The 21216-nt window shown below is 35.9% G+C and overlaps 1 protein-coding gene across 6 annotated transcripts in view; it reads right to left on the reverse strand.

The window, feature by feature from the left end:
- Positions 1-21216, reverse strand: part of OSBPL2 (oxysterol binding protein like 2) — a 145792-nt gene that overhangs the window by 88594 nt on the left and 35982 nt on the right. The gene's annotated exons all lie outside the window — the stretch shown is intronic.

A 21216-nucleotide genomic window follows, 5' to 3' on the forward strand; every position in this document is an offset into this window, starting at 1 on the left:
TTGTGTCCGACTCTTCATAATCCTATTTAGGGTTTTCTTGGCAGAGATACTGGAGTGGTTTTGCCATTTCCTTCTCCAAATCATTGTACAGAAGAGGAAACTGAGGCAAACAGGATTCAGTTACTTGCCCAGGGTCACATAGGTAGTGTCTGAGACTAGATCTGGACACAGGAAAATTAGTCTTCCTGACTCTATACATTCTATTCTCTAAGTTGCTTACCTGCCTCTGAGACATAATGTCTATAATAATATAAATAAAATCAACAAAGTTGAACTCTAGGTAATGGAAAAAGCAACAACAAAGGTTGTAGAGAAGAGTTAAGGAAGAAACCCTCCTCCCTCATGGAAGAGAGGTTATAGGATCATGTATCTAGAACTGGAAAGGGATTTGGAGTTCAGTCTAACTCATTCATCTTACAAATGATTTAAGTGATTTGTCCAAAGTCATATTGCTTTTAAGTGTCTATTTGAACCCAGAGCTTCCTAACTCCAAGTCTACTCATGGATATTTTTGTGTATTTTTATTTGTCATGAAAGAGGATTCCATCTGGAAGAGGAACTGAGGAATGTCAGACATAAAGCCAAAAATCATCCAAAAATATTTTAAAAAAACATTAACTGTCATTATTACTCAATGTGATTTTTTTATCTAGTGACCAAGTGAACACAATTCAGGGAGAAAAAAAGCTATCAATATTGACATTCTCACTATAAAGGAAATTAGAAAACAATGGAAAATTGTAGCTAAATGGAAGGATGGTTCAAAAGTTTTCTTAAAAGAAGCAAGTACGTGAGATGGTGAAATTCATTTTATTGTGTATCCAAAGAAAAATCATTTCATGTGATGTCTTGTCACTGCATATTATGGTGCTTATGATAAGGACCATATGTAAAAGGACCTCCATGAAACAAATTGCAACAAATAATTCAACATCAGCAGCAGAAGGCTCTTTTATTTTAATATTCATAAATGGTTTTAATTTTAAAGCTTTATTGATATCTTTTGGTTTTATATCAGACATTTCTCTATATAACCTTTCCCCTATGGTGAACATGTTCTTGAAACAAGTTAGGCAAAACCAAACCACACAGCAACTTGATCAGACAGCAAATGTAATAGTGCAGTGGACAGGGCTTAGTCAAGAGATGCGTTCAAATTCTGCTTCAAACACTTGATAGTTGTGATTCTGGAAAAATTATTTAACCTCTCTCATCCTCAGTTTCCTCATTTACAAATTAAAAATTAAAAAAAAACAGCACCTACCAGTATTGTTTTATCAAAACAATTACATAAAACATTATATGAATGTTAGTAACACTATTATTATTATTTACTTTTCTAGTAAAAAGAAGGTGATGCATTTAGGGGAACATTGTTCTAAATAATGTGATTTGGGGAATTGCATGACTCTGTTTTGTGTCTGTTTATAGCTTTGTTTAAGTTAAGGATTTTACAATATAAAAAAGAAATCCTGAAAATTCTTTGTGAAAATGACAAACATTCCTTCATTGCCATTACCATAGCTAGTTCAGTGTCAGAATCAGGTAACAAAAGAGCCCACCTAAGTTGTCTACTCAAGCCTCTACATCACAATCTACTAATTTATTTTCTTTCAAAAATACTTGTTTACCAAATCCACAACACCTTTATTCTGTTTCTATAATAGGAAAATTAAACACTTAATCAGTAATTTGCTCACAACACTCTTTTGCATATGCACTGCCAAAAAAAAAGAAAGAAAGAAAATTAGGGAGGCTGGAGGAAAAGGACAATAGAACCATGAAATTTTCCAGACAAACAAGTCAATTTTGAAAGTTGAGTCACGGGAAGTTAGGTAGCACAATGGACGGAACATGAGGTGTAGAACTGGGGGGATCTGAGTTCAAATCTAGCCTCAGACACTTCCTGTGTAACACTAAACAATTATTTAACCCCAATTGTTCTTGAAGGTGGGGGCTGTGGTCCTGCACTTCCAGCACTTCTCCCTGCCCTCCATCTACCCTTTCTTCTTTTCCCCCACAAGGAAGAAGGGAGTGAGGAAGGAAGTTGAGACAGACTCATCTTAAATCTCCATTCACTAATTCTAACATTAGGTATATGAATACTGACAGAAGAAAAGGAGTAGAATTTTAATTCTAATGCTTTAGGCAACCACTCAAAAAGTCAGTATTTTTCAAAAGGAAGCAAAATAATATTTATCATGTTCTTAAAGTCAGCAAAAGTAGGACATCCGGGTAATCATGGCTGCAATCTAGACACCACATGCTTCCTCTCTCCGGCACCGAACGAAATAGACTACATCAAAGGAGCATAAAAATCACCTTTGGAGGATCAGAAGGACTCCCCAGTATTCTCCAGTACCCCACAAAGGCTAAGGTAAGTGGGGTATGAACATTTCCACCACCACCAAACCAGAGTGAGCTACAGGAGCGCTCACTGGGATAGTGAGTGAGTGGGGAACGTCTCTGTCTGGGCGGGGGGGGCACTCCAGGGTCCTTGGGATCTGGGGACTGCCAGGAAAAAACGTCTCAGGGCGGATTCATGGGAGAACCCAGCGTTGAGCATAGGGGGTCCACGGAGCTGTACTTGGGGCAGTTGCGCTGAGCATCTGGGCGGAGCTAAACACCAGGGACGGACTACGCTCTGATTATCTGGGCAGAGCTGAACACCTGGGCAGTGTGGCTGTGATCAGGGGCCCAGCACTCTAAGAAACCTCAGAGGCTGGGAAGAACTAGTCTGAGGCAACCTAAATTCACAGAAAACCCACCCATATCACCCAGACCCCAGACCAAAAAGGAAAGGGGAATAAAACCACCAAAGGGATGGCTCACATGGCCCAAAATCAAGCCTCCAGGAAGAAAGGGAAAAAAGTGACTATTGAAAACTTTTATGGTGGAAGTACCCAAGGAAAAGAGGAGAATGAGGAGGAAATCCAAAAAAAAAATCAGAACATGCCTCCCAAAATGGAAACTATCAACAAGCTCTGGAAGATCTCAAACTGGAACTTATCCAAAAGATGGAAACCTGGAAAGAAAAATGGGAGAAAGAGATCAGCAGTCTGACAGATAAGACTGCTCAATTAGAAAAAGAGCTCGAAGCATCCAATAGAAGGGCAGACAGAGCTGAAAAGCAAAACCAGTCCCTAATGACCAGAATTAAGCAACTCGAAGAAAGTGAGATCATAAAACAGCAAGAATCAATAAAGCAAACCCAAAAAATTAATGAATTAGAAGAAAACATAAAATATCTCACTGAGAAGGTCACAGATCTGGAAAACAGAGGGAGAAAAGAAAACCTCCGAATTATCGGTCTCCCAGAAAAACCAGAGATAAACAATAAACTCGATATTATTCAACAGGAGATTATAAAAGAAAATTGCCCCCATGTTCTGGAGCAAGGGGGCAAAATAGAAATAGAAAAGGTCCATAGAACACCCTCTATACTAAATCCCCAAAAGAAAACCCCTAGGAATGTAATTGCCAAATTCAAGAGCTTCCAAGAAAAGGAGAAAATCCTACAAGAAGCCAAGAAGAGGAGCTTCAGATATAAAGGGGCTTCCATAAGGATCACACACGACTTAGTGGCTAACACACTAAGAGACCGCAAAGCATGGAACACGATATTTAGAAAGGCAAGAGAGCTGGGTCTCCAACCAAGAATCAGCTACCCAGCAAAACTGACTATATACTTCCAGGGGACAGTATGGGCATTCAACAAAATAGAAGATTTCCAAGCACTTGCTAAGAAAAGACCAGAACTTAGTGGAAAATTTGATATCCAAGCACAGAAAGCAAGAGAAACATGAAAAGGTAAATATGAGAAAGGCAAAAGGAGATAAATCTTATCTTTTTCTTTAAGTCAAATTCTCTTCTATAAGGACTACATTTATATCAAATTATATAGATAATAATATGTGGGGAAAATGTTTAGTTAGAGAAGAAATCATAGAAACAATTAATAATTTTGTTGAGGAAAATGACAATGGTGAGACATCCTTTCAAACCTTATGGGATGCAGCCAAGGCAGTACTTAGAGGAAAATTCATATCCCTGAGTGCATATATTAACAAATTAGGGAGGACAGAGATCAAGGAATTGGAAATGCAAATCAAAAAACTTGAGAACGAACAAATTAAAAACCCCCAGAAGAAAACCAAACTAGAGATCCTAAAAATTAAGGGAGAAATTAATAAAATCGAAAGCGAAAGAATTATTGAGCTAATAAACAAGACTAGAAGCTGGTACTTTGAAAAAACAGACAAAATAGACAAAATACTGGTCAATCTAATTTAAAAAAGGAAAGAAGAAAGACAAATTAACAGCATCAAGGATGAAAAGGGGATCTCACCTCCAATGAAGAGGAAATTAAGGCAATCATTAAAAATTACTTTGCCCAATTATATGGCAATAAATATACCAACCTAGGTGATATGGATGAATATTTACAAAAATATAAATTGCCTAGACTAACAGAGGAAGAAATAGATTTCTTAAATAATCCCATATCAGAAAAAGAAATCCAACAGGCCATTGAAGAACTTCCTAAGAAAAAATCCCCAGGGCCTGACGGATTCACCAGTGAATTCTATCAAACATTCTAAGAACAGCTAACTCCAATACTATACAAACTATTTGACATAATAAGCAAAGAGGGAGTTCTACCAAACTCCTTTTATGACACAAACATGGTACTAATTCCAAAACCAGGCAGGTCAAAAACAGAGAAAGAAAATTATAGACCAATCTCCCTAATGAATATAGATGCAAAAATCTTAAATAGGATACTAGCAAAAAGACTCCAGCAAGTGATCAGAAGGGTCATCCACCATGATCAAGTAGGATTTATACCAGGGATGCAGGGCTGGTTCAATATTAGGAAAACTATCCACATAACTGACCACATCAACAAGCAAACCAACAAGAACCACATGATTATCTCAATAGAAGCAGAAAAAGCCTTTGATAAAATACAACACCCATTCCTACTAAAAACACTAGAAAGCATAGGAATAGAAGGGTTGTTCCTAAAAATAATTAACAGTATATATCTAAAACCATCAACTAATATCATCTGCAATGGGGATAATCTAAATCCATTCCCAGTAAGATCAGGAGTGAAATAAGGATGCCCATTACCACCTCTATTATTTGACATTGTATTAGAAACACTAGCAGTAGCAATTAGAGAAGAAAAAGAAATTGAAGGCATTAAAATAGGCAAGGAGGAGACCAAATTATCACTCTTTGCAGATGACATGATGGTCTACTTAAAGAATCCTAGAGATTCAACCAAAAAGCTAATCGAAATAATCAACAACTTTAGCAAAGTTGCAGGATACAAAATAAACCCACATAAGTCATCAGCATTTCTATATAATTCCAACACAGCTCAGCAGCAAGAACTAGAAAGAGAAATCCCATTCAAAATTACCTTAGACAAAATAAAATACTTAGGAATCTATCTCCCGAGACAAACACAGGAACTACATGAACACAACTACAAAACACTTTCCACACAACTAAAACTAGACTTGAGCAATTGGAAGAACATTAACTGCTCATGGATAGGACGAGCCAATATAATAAAAATGACCATCCTATCCAAACTCATCTATCTATTTAGTGCCATACCCATGGAACTTCCAAAAAAAATTTTTTACTGATTTAGAAAAAATCATAACAAAGTTCACTTGGAAGAACAAAAGATCAAGGATATCCAGGGAAATAATGGAAAAAAAATACAAAGGAAGGGGGTCTTGCAGTCCCAGATCTCAGACTATATTATAAAGCAGCGATCATCAAAACAATTTGGTACTGGCTAAGAGACAGAAAGGAGGATCAGTGGAATAGACTGGGGGCAAGCGACCTTAGCAAGACAGTATATGACAAACCCAAAGATCCCAGCTTTTGGGACAAAAATCCACTATTTCATAAAAACTGCTGGGAAAATTGGAGGACAGTGTGGGAAAGATTAGGTTTAGATCAATACCTCACACCCTACACCAAGATAAATTCAAAATGGATGAATGACTTGAACATAAAGAAGGAAACTATAAGAAAATTAGGCGAACACAGAATAGCATACATGTCAGACCTTTGGGAAAGGAAAGACTTCAAAACCAAGCAAGAATTAGAAAGAGTTACAAAATGCAAAATAAATAATCTGGAATACATCAAATTAAAAAGTTTTTATACAAACAAAACCAATGTAACCAAAATCAGAAGGGTAGCAACAAATTGGGAAACAATCTTCATAAAAACCTCTGACAAAGGTTTAATTACTCAAATTTACAAAGAACTAAATCAATTGTACAAAAAATCAAGCCATTCTCCAATTGATAAATGGGCAAGGGACATGAACAGGCAGTTCTCAGCCAAAGAAATCAAAACTATTAATAAGCACATGAAAAAGTGCTCTACATCCCTTATAATCAGAGAGATGCAAATCAAAACAACTCTGAGGTATCACCTCACACCTAGCAGATTGGCTAACATGACAGCTATGGAAAGTAATGAATGCTGGAGGGGATGTGGCAAAGTGGGGACACTAATTCATTGCTGGTGGAGTTGTGAATTGATCCAGCCATTCTGGAGGGCAATTTGGAACTATGCCCAAAGGGTGATAAAAGACTGTCTGCTCTTTGATCCAGCCATAGCACTGCTGGGTTTGTACCCCAAAGAGATAATAAGGAAAAAGACTTGTACAAGAATATTCATAGCTGCACTCTTTGTGGTGGCCAAAAATTGGAAAACGAGGGGATGCCCATCAATTGGGGAATGGCTGAACAAATTGTGGTATATGTTGGTGATGGAATACTATTGTGCTAAAAGGGATAATAAAGTAGAGGAATTCCATGGAGACTGGAACAACCTCCAGGAAGTGATGCAGAGCGAAAGGAGCAGAACCAGGAAAACATTGTACACAGAGACTGATACACTGTGGTACAATTGAAGGTAATGGACTTCTCCATTAGTGGCAATGCAGTGTCCCTGAACAATCTGCAGGGATCTAAAAAATACTATCCACAAGCAAAGGATAAACTGTGGGAGTAAAAACACCGATGAAAAGCAACTGCTTGACTACAGGGGTTGAGGGGATATGATTGAGGAGAAACTCTAAATGAACACTCTAATGCAAATACCAACAACAGGGAAATGGGTTCAAGTCAAGAACACATGTGATAACCAGTGGAATCGTGCATTGGCTATGGGAGAGGGAAAGGTGGTGGGGGGGGGGGGGGCGGGGAGGAAAAGAAAATGATCTTTATTTCCAGTGAATAATGTTTGGAAATGACCAAATAAAATAATGTTTAAAATAAAAAAAGTCAGCAAAAGTATATTATCTGTACAGGCTAGCAAGGAAATTCAAAAATTTTATTTAAATATGTTACCTACAATAATTTTAATAATAAAAAATGATTTTTACTAATTTCTAAAGGGCATAAGGCTTTAATATTTCTCTAACTATTCAAGACTGACAGTAGCTACTTTTGGAGATACTGTCTATAATTTAGAATCAAATGGAAAAGTCTATTCCACTCATGGCAAAAGAAAAATAAAACAGTTTCTCCTTATTTTACCATGGCTAACACACTGACTATGGTTAGTAGATCATATAAATACTCGAAGGAATAAGAAAATCTGAGACTGAAATAAAAGCAAGAAGAGGGCTTTATTTTTTACCTCCAACAAATGAAAACCATACTGATATACATACAAAAGAGAGAATAAAACTTTATAAATATGCTAAGGTCTTTTGAAGCCATCCTTATTAAGATAATTCTGCATACCATCTGTTCAAAATATATCAGATGACAACAGTAAATGTTTTTTCTTATGATTCAGTAACTTTACTTGGGATATTAATATTTGCTAATGATAAGAAAGATATACTTTCAATCTGCACTTCAAATCATTCAACTAACAGTAATTAAATGTGTTCTATGGACTGGACACAGAGACTAGGACAAAAATAAAGCAGTCCCTCTTCTCATAGACCTTATATTCTATATGTATACAGAGAAGTAAAACAAAATAATTAGGGAAAGACTCTCCAGTTAGAAGTGGCATTTGAACTAAACCTTAAGGGAAGTTAGGAATTTCTAGAATTAAGGTGAGTAGTAATATATTCTAGGCAAGGTTTTAATTTTTGTCTTTGTACTCCCAGTATCTAGCACAGTATTGGCCCATAGTAGATAGCTGATTGATTGATTGATAATAGACTGTGAAAAGCATTGGGACAGGAAGGCAAGTTATTAGGTCAGTTTGGCTAGAAGAGAGTGCATGAAGAGGAATACTATGAAATAAGGCTGGAGAAGTAGAAGAAAGTCAGCATATGGAGAACTTAAAATGTCAGGCTAAGGAGTCTGCATTTTGACCCAGGCACTTAAAGAAATTAATGAACATTTCTGAATAGGGTAGCAACACCAAGAGATCTGTTTGGGAGATTTGAATTTGACAGCTAAGTAGAGGATGAATTGGAGAGGGGGGGAAAATGAAGCAAGGAAACCAATTAAAAGACTATGCCAATAGTTCCTGTGAAAGGTCTAGCCAAAATGGCCTCACTTATGGTTCTCTCAAACTGCATGCTATATTCTTGCCTCTGGGCCTTGACACTGATTATTATCCCTCATCATCAAAAAATGTTCTCTATCTGCTTCATAGAACTCTGTACTTCCCTTGAGACTACTCAAGCACTACCTTCGACACAAAGCCTTTCCTGATCTTCCAACTCACTTACTAGCATGCTTTCCTCTAAAAATATCTTCTATTTATTTTGTATGAACTTGTACTTGTATATATCATGTCTCTTCTGATAAAAAGAAGTAAAATCACTGAGGGCAGGGACTGTTTGATTTTATTTCTGTATCCGTAGAACCTAGAAGAGTGTCTGGCACATAGTAAATGTTTACTCACTGACCAGAACAAAACAGGTGTATTGACTGACTGAAGGGTTTGAGCTAGGGTAACAGTTATGTGAGTAGAAAGGGGACAGATGCAAAATATATTATAAAGGGGGCCAGGACAAGATTTAGCAACTGATGTGAGGGTGGAGTACAATAGGTATGGGAAATGAACTTGGATAAGGTGAAGCAGAGTGGCACTCTAAACAGAAATAATGAAGTTTGATGGCAGGATAAATTGAAAGGAAGACAATAATTAGCTCTGTTTTTCACAGGTTGATTTTGAGATGCTGATGAGACATCTAGGTGACATTCAGGAAAGACATTAGGTTTGCATGTATAGATTATCAAAAAGGTGATAACTGAGCCCATGGGAACTGATTAGCTAACCAAGTATAGACTGAAAAGAGAACTTTAGAGAATATTCACTTTCCATCTCTCTATACAACTATGTTAAATTCAGTGAAGGAAAAATGGTTTCTCACAAAAGGAATCTAACTTAATCCTTTAGGAAAGTCTACTTTAGATATAATACAGAAAACTAAGCTCTTTTGAAAGCAAAACAAACTACTAAACTCACTAGCAAGAAATACAGAAGGCTATCTTACTTTCAGGTAATTCAGTTTTGATTAATGAGTACCTGTTCTGAATTTGGACTTTTAATTAATTAAGGACTTTTCTTATGTTGCAACCAATTAAATATCTAACTAGTTTCCTCATGATAGTTGGTGCATGGTTTCTGGACATTCAAATGTCATTAAAAACCACAAAAGTCCAAAAATGTTCACAACTACTTTATTTGTATTCAGATAATAGATTTAGAGCTAGAAGGGACCTCAGAGGCCAGAGTCCCATTTTACAATCAAAGAAATGAAGCCTAAGGAGGTTAAGTGATTTGCCTGAGTTCACACAGGTAAGGAGCGGATGGCTTCTGAAGTCCCTTCTAGATTTAGATGTAAGATCTGCATACAAATATATGGGCAGTCATGTGAGACTGTGAATGGCCTAGAGTCAAGAAGATCTGAGTTCAAATTTAGCCTCAAACACTTAGTAGCTGTGTAACCCTGGTCAAGTCACTTAACCCTGTTTGCTTCAGTTTCCTCATTTGGAAAATGAGCTGGAAAAGAAAATGGCAAACCATACTAGTTTCTTTGCCAAGAAAATCCCAAATGGGTCAGAAAGAGTCAGACACGACTGAACAACTTTCTGACTGTAAGACTGGCTCACTATCCACTACATCATACTGCTTCTCATAATGTCATTAAAAACATATATAAAGAACACAAATGTGGACAGATGGTTTAAAAATTATTTTTATATTAGCTATGTAACTTTTATCATAAAAATTTTGAAGGTTTTTCCCAGTTAACTATATAGCTTCTAATTTTAATTGCACTAGTTTTGTTTATATAAAAACTTTTAATTTCATATAATTAAAATCATTTCTGGAATCCATCAGTAATTTTTAAAATTAATTTATTTTTTGGTTGCATTAAAATCCCTCTCTCCATTCCCTACAATAGAAAAGGCATCATTTGACCAAAAAAAAGTTTACAAAAACTATGTATCAGTTCTTTCTTTGGTGGTAGCCATTCACAAGCATTAATTCCATAGCTGTAATATAATGTTCTCTTGGTTCTACTTATTTCACTTTTCACAATTTCATATAGGTTTTTGCATGTTTTGTTTTGTTTTGAATTAGCTTGTTCATCATTTCTTATGGCACAACAGTATTCCATTAAAAATATATGTCTCGACCTGTTTAGCCATTCCCCAACTGATGGATTCCATACCCTCAATTTCCAATTCTTTTTATGAAGTGATTTGAAGCATGATTAGGAGAATAAGAATATATATATCAATTACGACTAAAGTTTTAAAAGTTACGGAATCTGTGAGTTGGAAGAGACTTCAGCAGCCATTTGATTAAAGGTCAAGTTAATAGAATTGTATTTTCAGTCATTTTCAGTCCTATTCAACTCTTTGTGACTCCATTTGGGGTTTTCTTGGCAAAGATACTGGAGTAGTTACCAATTCCTTCTCTAGCTCATTTTACAGATAAGGGAACTAAGGCAAACAGGGTTAAATAACTTGCCCGGAGACAGCCAGATAGTAAGTTTCTGAGGCCAGATTTGAACTCAAGAGGATGAGTCTTCCTGGTTCCATTGAACCATTAAAAGCCTCAAATGAAGTATATAAAAATACTTATATGAAGTAAAGCAAAGGAGGTAAAAAGAATTAAAATATGCATTTTAGCACTGACGTTATATAAAATGCACTTAACATACATTATCTCATTTAATCTCTACATTTTTTGCTTTTTCTAAGGTTACCATTGATTTCTGAACTACAAATCTAATGCACTTTTCAGTTTTCCGCCTACTTGACCTTTTTCAAAAAATCAGCATTTAACAGTGTCTTATAAGATAAACAACACAGGCATTATTTTATTTTTTTCAATTACATGTAAAAACAAATTTTGAAAAATTTCTGGCATTTTACAATTCAGATTCTCTTCCTCCCTCCCCCATCCCCAGCAGTATGATTTGGGTTTTACTAGTGTTTTCATGAATTACATATTTCCAAATTGCTCATGCTGTGACAAAAAATACATATCATACATATAATAAAAAACCCATGAAGGAAATAAAGTGGAAGATGTGGTGCTTTAATCCAACAAGGCATTATTATTCTCATTTTAACAGATGATGAAAACAGGTCTTTTCAAACAAGCGACCAACATTTATTAAGCACCAGACACTGCCAGGCATTGTGTTAGGTGCTAGTGATTAGAAGACATGGATGAAATAGTGACTGCTCTCAAGGAACTTATTATATTCTATGGGAAGACACAAGATCTACACATAATGAGCCTATATAAAATAATTTGGAGTTTGGAGAAGAGACACTAGATCGAAACAAGTTTCAGCCTTCACAGTTAAGAAGTGAAGCAAAGCTGTAAGTCTTTGAAGTGGAAGTGAAAAGATGGTGCTTTATGGACATGGGGAATGGCCTGTATAAGGGCAAAGAAAAAGGAGGTGGCAGGTCATGTGTGAGAACCAGCAAGGACAGTATGGAGTGCATGAAGGAGAAAGTTGTTTAATAAAGCTGAGGGTGGAGAGTAAGTAGGTTGGTTGGCACCAGGTTGTAAAGGCCTTTAAATGGAAAAGGAGTTTGTACTTGATCCTTTAAAAAAAATTGGAAGCCATTAAAGCTTATTAAGCAAGTAACTAGTTAGAACTATACTTTATTACGTAGCTCTATGAGGATGGACTGGAGAGTGGAAGAACTTGAGGCACATGACCAATTTAGAGGCTAATGCAATAGCTTAGGCAAGAGGTAAAAGAGAACTTGAACTTGGGTCATGGTTTAAGAATGGATAGATGTGAGAAATGTGGTATAGGCAAAATGGCAAAGATTTGATAGCCGATTGAATGTATGGGGAGGGGGGGAGGAAAGTGAGGAGCCAAGGAAAACTCTGAAGCTGTGGATCTGAGTAACTGGAAGAATAGCACTGGTGCCCTTAACAAAAATAGGAAGATGAGTGATTGGGGGGGGGAGGGGACAAGGGTGGTAATGAGTTATTTTGAAAATGTTGAATTTGAGACACTTAAAGAATACGTAATTGAAAATAGCCAACATGCAATTGGTGATACAGAACTAGAGGTTCAGAGAGATTAGAGCTGGATATATACATCTGGCATCTGTATGACATGACAGTTGAACACCTGGGGTACTAATTGGGTAGCTAGGGTTGGGAAGGGGTGAAGAGAGGGAGAGAGAAGAAAAGGTCCAGGCTAGAGCCCTAGAACACACTCAAACTTTGGGGGACAGGTCATAGGGTGGCCAGACTTTAAAAAGGAGGGAAAAAAATTTTAGTCTTTCCTTTCTAGGGAGGGAAAGGAGGAGAGAATAAGGGGTGGGAGGAATTTCAACAGTATCAAATGCTATAAAAAGGTCATAAAAGATAGAAGCTAAAAAAAAAAAGGCCATCAGACAAGGCAATAAGAGATTGCTGGTAACCTTCCAAAACAGTTTCCAATTAAGTGAAATGATCAGAAGTCAGACTCTACTACACTACAAAAACCATACCACACCACATCACACTATGAAGCACTGAAAAGTGAATGAGAGAAGCAGAGGCAATGTGTTATAAACACTTTTCTACAGGTTGACTGTGAATGGGAATGGTGATATGAGATGATAGCTTAAATGAAGGTCAAATGAAGGGTTTCGTTTTGATTTACACAACAGAAGAGATTGAGTCATATTTTCAGTCACCAGAAAAGGAGCCAGTAGCCAGAGATTGAAAATTAGAGAGAGGAGGGGATGGTTTCAAGGAAGGTTATAGGAAAGCACAGATTAAGTGCACAAGTAGACTGATTTGCCTTGGTGAGAAATAGAGCCATTTCCTCACTGACTGGCATAAAGGAAAAGAATGATAGATAATGCCAAAGGGCTTTTGAATTGTAGAACACAAAGGAGGAGCTTGCTCTGGAGGGCTGGTACGGTATTACAGTGTAAAGAAAATTATCTTCGATGCCAAGAAGATCTAGGTTCAAGTCCTGAATCTGACATGTACTTAACTGTATGACCCTAAGCAAATCACTTAATCTCTCAAGGCTCTGAGCAACTCTCTAAGACTATAGTTGGAGAGAAGGTACTGACCTCACTCAGGAGTTCCCTATATCAATGAAATCAGAGGCCCAATTCTCATCCCTATCCCTATTCTAATGGAGAACAAGTAGCCTATATTTTCTCTGTAAAATTTTATGTTGAGAAAGAAAAGGAGGAAGGAGATTAATGTGGAAAGCTTGAGGAGAAAAAATATATATTTGGCATTGCCAATTGTAGAGGGCTTTGATAGAGTTAATTCAGGAAGAGTAAAAGGATTGCCATTCTGCAGTGAGGGCCCAGTTGATAATAGAAAACATAAATATGTAGTAGACACAATCAGCATGGTTGTGTGACATCCTCCAGCACTATTCATTGGCAATGAGCAACAGAAGGTTGATGGTAGGGGTGAACCAGAGTTGGGGTAAAAATCAGTGGCAAACAGTGCTAAATTGTTATAAATTAGTCATAACAACTATTGTTCTAACTTATTCAACCTATATAACATGAAGAAATACTAATGGAAAAGCAACACAACATAATGAATGGAAAACAGTAGCTGGAATAGTGGTACAATAGGATTCAAGAGCAGAGAAAAGCGTATAGTTAAATTTTTTACCTACAAGGTCAAGATTGAAAAACCTCTTCTTTCCATAACTATACTTCTACCACCTTCCACAGCCAGTTGGGGGATTGACTCTTCAAAGTCACATAGTAGATACTCAGACAAAGAGAGACCCAGATATAGACACATTTTACTTTTCCATCTCTATTCTTTCTCAACTCCAGGCTTACCTCACCAACTACCTGCAAGACATCTCCACCAGGATGTCCCACTGATATCTCAAACTTAACATGCCCAAAACAGATCTATTTATCTTTCTTCCTATAAATCCTACCCTGCTTCTAAATTTATTTATTTCGGTTGAGGATGTTATCATCTTTTAAGTCACTCATGTTTACAATCTTGGAGGCATCATTTATTCTTTCCTCTCCTGCAGTTCTCATATTCAGTCAGTTGCCTGGTTTTATTGATTCTGCTTCCATATCTTTTGCAGCTCTCCCCTTCTCTCTATTCACATTGCTACTATCCTAGTTCAGGCTCTGATCACCTATCATTTGGACTGTTGCAATAGCCTAACCAATCTCCATTTTTCCAGTATTCCTACTCAGCAATCAATCCTCCACATATTTGCAAATGAATATTCTTAAAACATAGAGCTGACTATTGTCATTCTTTCTTCAAAATCCTCCAATGGCTCACTTTTGTCACCAAGATAAAATATAAACTCCTCGGTCTTGTATTTGACACTAGAAAAACAAAGTGCATCAAGTGACACAAGAATATTATCATTTTATTATCAGCAACATGATTTCAAAAAAGCTGGAAAGATCTGCAGGAACAAATGCAGAGCAAAATAAGCAGAAATGAGAGAATATTGTACACAATAAGAGCAATATTGAACAATGATTATCTGTGAGAACTTGTCTACTCTCAGCAATGAAACGATCTGGGTCAATCCTGAAAGACATGATGGAGAATGCTATCCATTTCCAGAGAAAGAACTGTTGGAGCCATCTTTCACATCACTGTATTTATGGTTTTATTTTGGGGGGTTGGTTATATATGAGTGTGCTCTCTGAAATGAAAATGTTTTATGACAATAAAAATGAAAATGTTGTAAAATTATCATTTTACTTTGAAAAAAGTTCATCTTATTACTGATTTCTTTGCCTTATGAATAAAAATAGTGCACTGTGTCAATTGATGAAGCCTGGTCCTTTGAGGTGCTCTTAAATTCTGGTTCTTCTAAAGTTAAAGAACATCATAATCTGACTCCCACACACCTTTCTAGTCAGAATTTATGTTATTTCCCTTCATGCACACTGCATAGAAAAACTGCCCACTAGCTGTTCCAAGTCACACAGCTACTAAATGTCAGAGATAACATTCAAACTGCTTCACCTATTGTTTCTAATGAATTGGTATAATTTAGTCATAACGCATGCCTATTGTTCTAACTTATTCAACCTATATAACATGAAGAAATATTAGTAGAAAAGCAGCATAGAATAATGAATGGAAAAGCAGCAACTGGAATACTGGTATAATAGAAAAAGTCCTGGTTTTGAGATAAAAGTGCCTCAGTTCATATCTCAGCTCTGACCCTTACTACCTGTATTCTTTTGAGGGCCAGAAGTGGGCCCAATTTCCTGAGCTTGACCCTAACTGACCTTTAAGGTTCCTTTCAGTTTAAAACTATATTCCTAGAAGTCAGAAGGTTGAGCCTGAAGACTGGCTTTACCATTTATAAGCTATGTAATTTTAGGCAAGTCACTTAAAAATCCAGAGCCTCAGGTTCCTCAACTATAAAAAATGTGATTTCATACCTGTCCTGTCTATCTCCCAGGGTTGCCATAAGAATAAACTGAGAAAACCTATATGGACATTCTTTATAAAGCACTACATCAAGGTAATATTCACTGTGTTTTGCTTTTGTTGGAAATGAAAAAGTTCTTGGAATTTTTCCTTGCTATCAAATAAAACAAAGGTATCTATATCAACATAACAGAGTCACAGAATTAGAATGTATCATCTGGGCCACTCTCATCTGTTAAGAATTCCATTTACAAGGGGTAGCTAGGTGAATGAAAGAGCACAATGAAAGAGCACCAGGCCTGGAGACGGAAGGTCCTGGGTTCAAATGTGGCCTCTGACATGTCCTAGCTGGGGCAAGTCACTTAATCCCCATTGCCTAGCCTTTACTGGTATTCTACCTTAGAATTGATATTAATTCTATCACAGAATGTAAGGGTTTAAAAAAATGTTTAAATAAAACTGACAAGTAGTCATACAGCTTACAATTAAAAGAAATGAGTGAATGGAAGTGAGAAGACCACCATCTCCCCAGATGATCGCTCTAATTGCTAAAAATAAGTGTTTGTCCCAGAAGATAGACCTAGGAACAAGGAGAGCAAGTTTAATCCCTCTTCTGTGAGAGACATGTTCAAATATTTGAAGATTACTATCTTATCCTACTGAGAGACAATATGGTACAATGCTAAATTTGGGCTTGGAAGACAAAAGTTTGAACTGTGACAGCTAACTCTGCCACTTATAATTTGTATAATCTTGGGCAAATCACTTAATCTCCCTTTAGCTGTTTCCTTATCTATAAAATGAAAGAAGTTGAACTCGATGACTTCTGAGGTCCCTTCCAGTGTTAATCCCTTTTAGCTTTAATTATATGCTTATAAGATAAATGTTCTCTTTTCATAGCTAAATATTCCCAATTTGGGTGTGGAGCCAATATGGCGGCTTAGTAGTAGTAGAAACCCAAACTGCTCTAACAATACTTCCAAACCAATCTCTAAAAAGGCTCAAAACAAAAGAAGTCAAAAACCAACAGCATGATGGAATGAAGGGGCTCTCCTGCTATACACAACACCAGCCTGCAGTGAGTCCTGGAAGTCCATAGTGCTGGGTCTTTTCAAGCCTGCGCTACTACAGTGAAGCCTAGCCCAGGGCAAAATAGTTCACAGTGCTAATCCCTACAACCTAGTGGTAGAGGAGACAGAATCAGCAGCTTTCAGAATTCCTAATCCACAGGCAAAAAAAAAAAGGCTGGGGAAATGAACAAACAGCAAAAGAAACACAATGCTTGAAAATTTCTATGTAGACAAAAAGCAAAGCACAGAACCAACAGGAGATGGTGAAATCCAAACAACCAAGCAAACTTAAAAAAAAGGGGGGGGGAGATTGGGTCTTGAGCTCGAAGGACTCAAAAAAGAATTCAAAAATAAAATAAGACAGGCTGAAGAAAAATGAGGGAAAGTAATGCAAAAGGCATTAAAAAGCAAAATTAGTCAACTGAGAAAAAGGACTCAAAAGTCTAATGAAGAAAAGGATTTCTTAAAAAAATAGAATAAGCAGGAGTAGCAATCATGATTTCAGACAAAGCTAAAGCAAAAAATAGATCTAAAAGAGATAAGGAAGATAATTACATCTTGGTAAAAGGTAGTATAGACAATGAAGAAATATCAGTACTTAATATGTATGCACCAAATAGTATAGCATCCAGATTTTTAAAGGAGAAACTAAAGGAGCTTAAGGAGGAAGTAGATATTAAAACGACACTTTTCCCTATCAGAACTAGATAAATCTAATAAAAATAAATAAATAAGGGAAGTGAATGAAATTTTAGGAAAGTTAGATTTAATAGCTATCTGAAGAAAATTAAATAAGGATAAAAAGAAATATACTTTCTTTTCAGCAGCACATGGTACATAAACAAAGACTGACCATCTACTAGGGCATAGAAACTTCTCAACCAAATGCAGAAATAATAAATGCAACTGTTTCAGATCACAATGCAATAAAAATTATAATCAATAAAGATTCATGGAAAGGCAAATTAAAAATTAATTGGAAACTAAATTATCTAATCCTTCAAAACAGGTGGGCCAAAGAACAAATCATAGAAACAATCACTGATTTCACTGAAGAGAATGACAATGAGGAGACAATATGACAAAATTTATGGGATACAGCCAAAGCAGTACTCAGGGGAAAATTTATATCCTTGAGTGTTTATATCAATAAAATAGAGAAAAAGCATATCAATGAATTGGGCATGCAACTAAAAAAAACTAGAAAAAGAACAAATTAAAAATCCCCAGTTAAAGACAAAATTGGAAATCCTAAAAATCAAAGAAGAAATTAATGAAATTGAAAGTAAAAGAACTATTGAACTAATAAAAAGACTAGGAACTGGTTCTGTGAAAAAAAAAATAGAGTATTGGTTAACTTGATTAAAAAAAGAAGAGAATCAAATTACCAATATCAAAAATGAAAAGGGTTATTTCACTGCTAATGAGGAGGAAATTAAAGCAATTTTTAGGAGCTATTTTCCCCTATTATATAACAATAAATCTGACAACCTAAGTGAAATGGATAAATATTTATAAAAATATAGATTCCCTAGATTAACAAAAGAGGAAAGAGACTACTTAAATAATCTCATCTCAGAAAAAGAAATTGAACAAACCATCAAGGAACTCTCCAAGAAAAACTCCTCAGGGCCAGATGGATTCACAAGTGAATTCTATCAAACATTTAAAGCTCAATTAATCCCAATATTATACAAACTATTTGGCAAAATAAGCAAAGAATGAGTCCTACCAAATTCTTGTTATGACACAAATATGGTGCTGAAACCTAAGCCAGGAAGACCAAAAAACAGAGAAAGAAAATTGCAGACCAATTTTCTTATTAAACATTAATGTAATAATCTTGAAATAAAATACTAGCAAAGAGACTACATCAATGTATCAAAAGAATTATTCACTATAACCAGGTGGGATTTATACCAGGAATGCAAGGCTGATTTAATATCAGGAAAACCATCAGCATAATTGACCATATTAATAACCAAACCTAACAAATCACATGATTATCTCAATAGACGCAGAAAAAGCCTATGACAAAATACAACACCCATTCCTATTGAAAACACTAGAAAGCATAGAAATAATAGAGCCCTTCCTTAAAATAATAAGTAGTATTTATTTAAAACCATCGGCAAGTATCATCTGCAATGGGGATAAGTTAGAAAGCTTTCCAATAAGATCAGGGATGAACCAAAGATGCCTCGTATCACTACTACTATTTAATATTGTATTAGACATACTAGCCTTAGCAATTAGAGAAGAAAAAGAAATTAAAGGAATTAAAGTAGGCAATAAGGAAACTAAATTATCACTCTTTGTGGGTGATACGATGGTAAACTTAGAGAATCCTAGAAAATCAACTAAAAAATAAGTTGAAATAATTTTAGCAAAGTTGCAGGATACAAAATAAACCCACATAAATCATCAACATTTCTATGTATTTCCAACAAAATTCAGCAACAAGAGTTAGAAAGTGAAATTTCTTTTAAAATCACTCTATACAATATAAAATACTTGGGAATCTCTTTGCAAAGACAAATGCAGGAAATATATGAACAAAATTACAATATACTTTTTGCAAAAATAAAATTGGATCTAAACAACTGGAAAAACATTAATTGCTCATGAGTAGGCTGAGCTAATATAATAAAAATGACAATTGTCTATATTATTTTACTTATCCCATATCAATTAAACTACCAAAAAAACTATATTATAGAACTAGAAAAAATAATAACAAAATTCATCTGGAAGAACAAAAGGTCAAGAATATCAAGAGTGAATCAAATTTTCTTTGTCTACCAATCAGCAATTTTTAAATTAATCAACCAAAAGTTTAAACACCCCTACTTAACACTAAGTAAGGGAGTTCCCAAGTCACTTACTAAAAGTGAGTGACAACTCCAGAAACCATGACTACCCCCTGGGGAGTGCTAAGCAAATTTAAAGATTGCAATTGGTTCTCATAGAGTGGGGGGACAGGAAGTGACATGGAAAGGGATTATAAAAGGTTCTGAACTTCCTGTCCAAGGGGTCTTGAGCTTGAATGTTTGGCTTGGAGCTTCAGCTGGTGACTTGCCTCTTGGAGGTGGCTTTGGACTTGGACCTCGGCTTCAACTTGGGACCTTGGCTCTTGGACTTCTGCTTTGGAGGACTGCTTCTGGATCTTCTCCTTTGGACTTTGTCTTGGGTGAGTGAGTAGCTGGCCTTCCCTTCCTGGTTTCTGGAGAGGCTTCCTTCTCCTGGAGGAGGCTATATTCCTGGAACCTAATTTGCATAAGACATCACTGGATCCTCTGGCTGAGGGCTAACAAGCCCTAACAGGGCTGAGCTGGACATTGGAGCAACATTTAAGTGTGATAGGCCAGACATTTTCTCTACTTTCTTCTTACATTTCTTCTTACAACTATGGCAAAAATTAGGTTTAGATCAACCCTATACCCAGAAAAGGTCAAAATGGATATGTGATTTAAACATAAAGAGTGATATTATAAGTAAATTAGGTGAATGTGGAATAGTCTACCTGTCAGATCTAAGGAGAAGGGAAGAATTTATGACCAAACAATATAGAGAACATTACAAGATATAAAATAAATAGTTTTGATTATATTAAATTAAAAAGGTTTTATACAAACAAAACCAATGCAACCAAGATTAGAAGGGAAGCAAAAAACTGGGGGAGGGGAGAATTTTTTATAACAAATTTCTCTGATAAATGTCTCATTTCTCAAATATATGAAGAACTAAGTCAAAATTATAAAAATCTAAGTCATTCTCCAATTGATAAATGGTCAAAGGAAATGAACAGGTAATTTTCAGATGAAGAAATCAAAGCTATTAATAAGCATATAAAAATGTTCTAAATTCCTCTTGATTAGAGAAATGCAAATTAAAACAACTGTTAAGGTACCACCTCACACCTATCAGACTGGCCAATGTGACAATAAAAGAAAATAATAAATGTTGGAGGGAATGTGGCAAAATTGGGACACTAATGCATTGCTAGTGAAGTTGTATCCCATATCCCTGGAAACTCTAGCAGGAAGATGTCATCTTGCATATGTTTTCATGCATACTATGGATACCCACAGATCCTCCAAATCCTGTGCGAGATGTATTTAATAAATCACTATTACGACAGGTTGCATTGTCATTCTCAAGGTCCTCTGTTAACCACTACCTGTTACCATGTAAATATTGTCTGTTACCATGAGTATGGAAAAGTTTGGGTAAAAACCAACTGGTTATA

Source organism: Monodelphis domestica, chromosome 1 (assembly GCF_027887165.1).
Source record: "Monodelphis domestica isolate mMonDom1 chromosome 1, mMonDom1.pri, whole genome shotgun sequence".
Lineage (NCBI taxonomy): Eukaryota > Metazoa > Chordata > Mammalia > Didelphimorphia > Didelphidae > Monodelphis > Monodelphis domestica.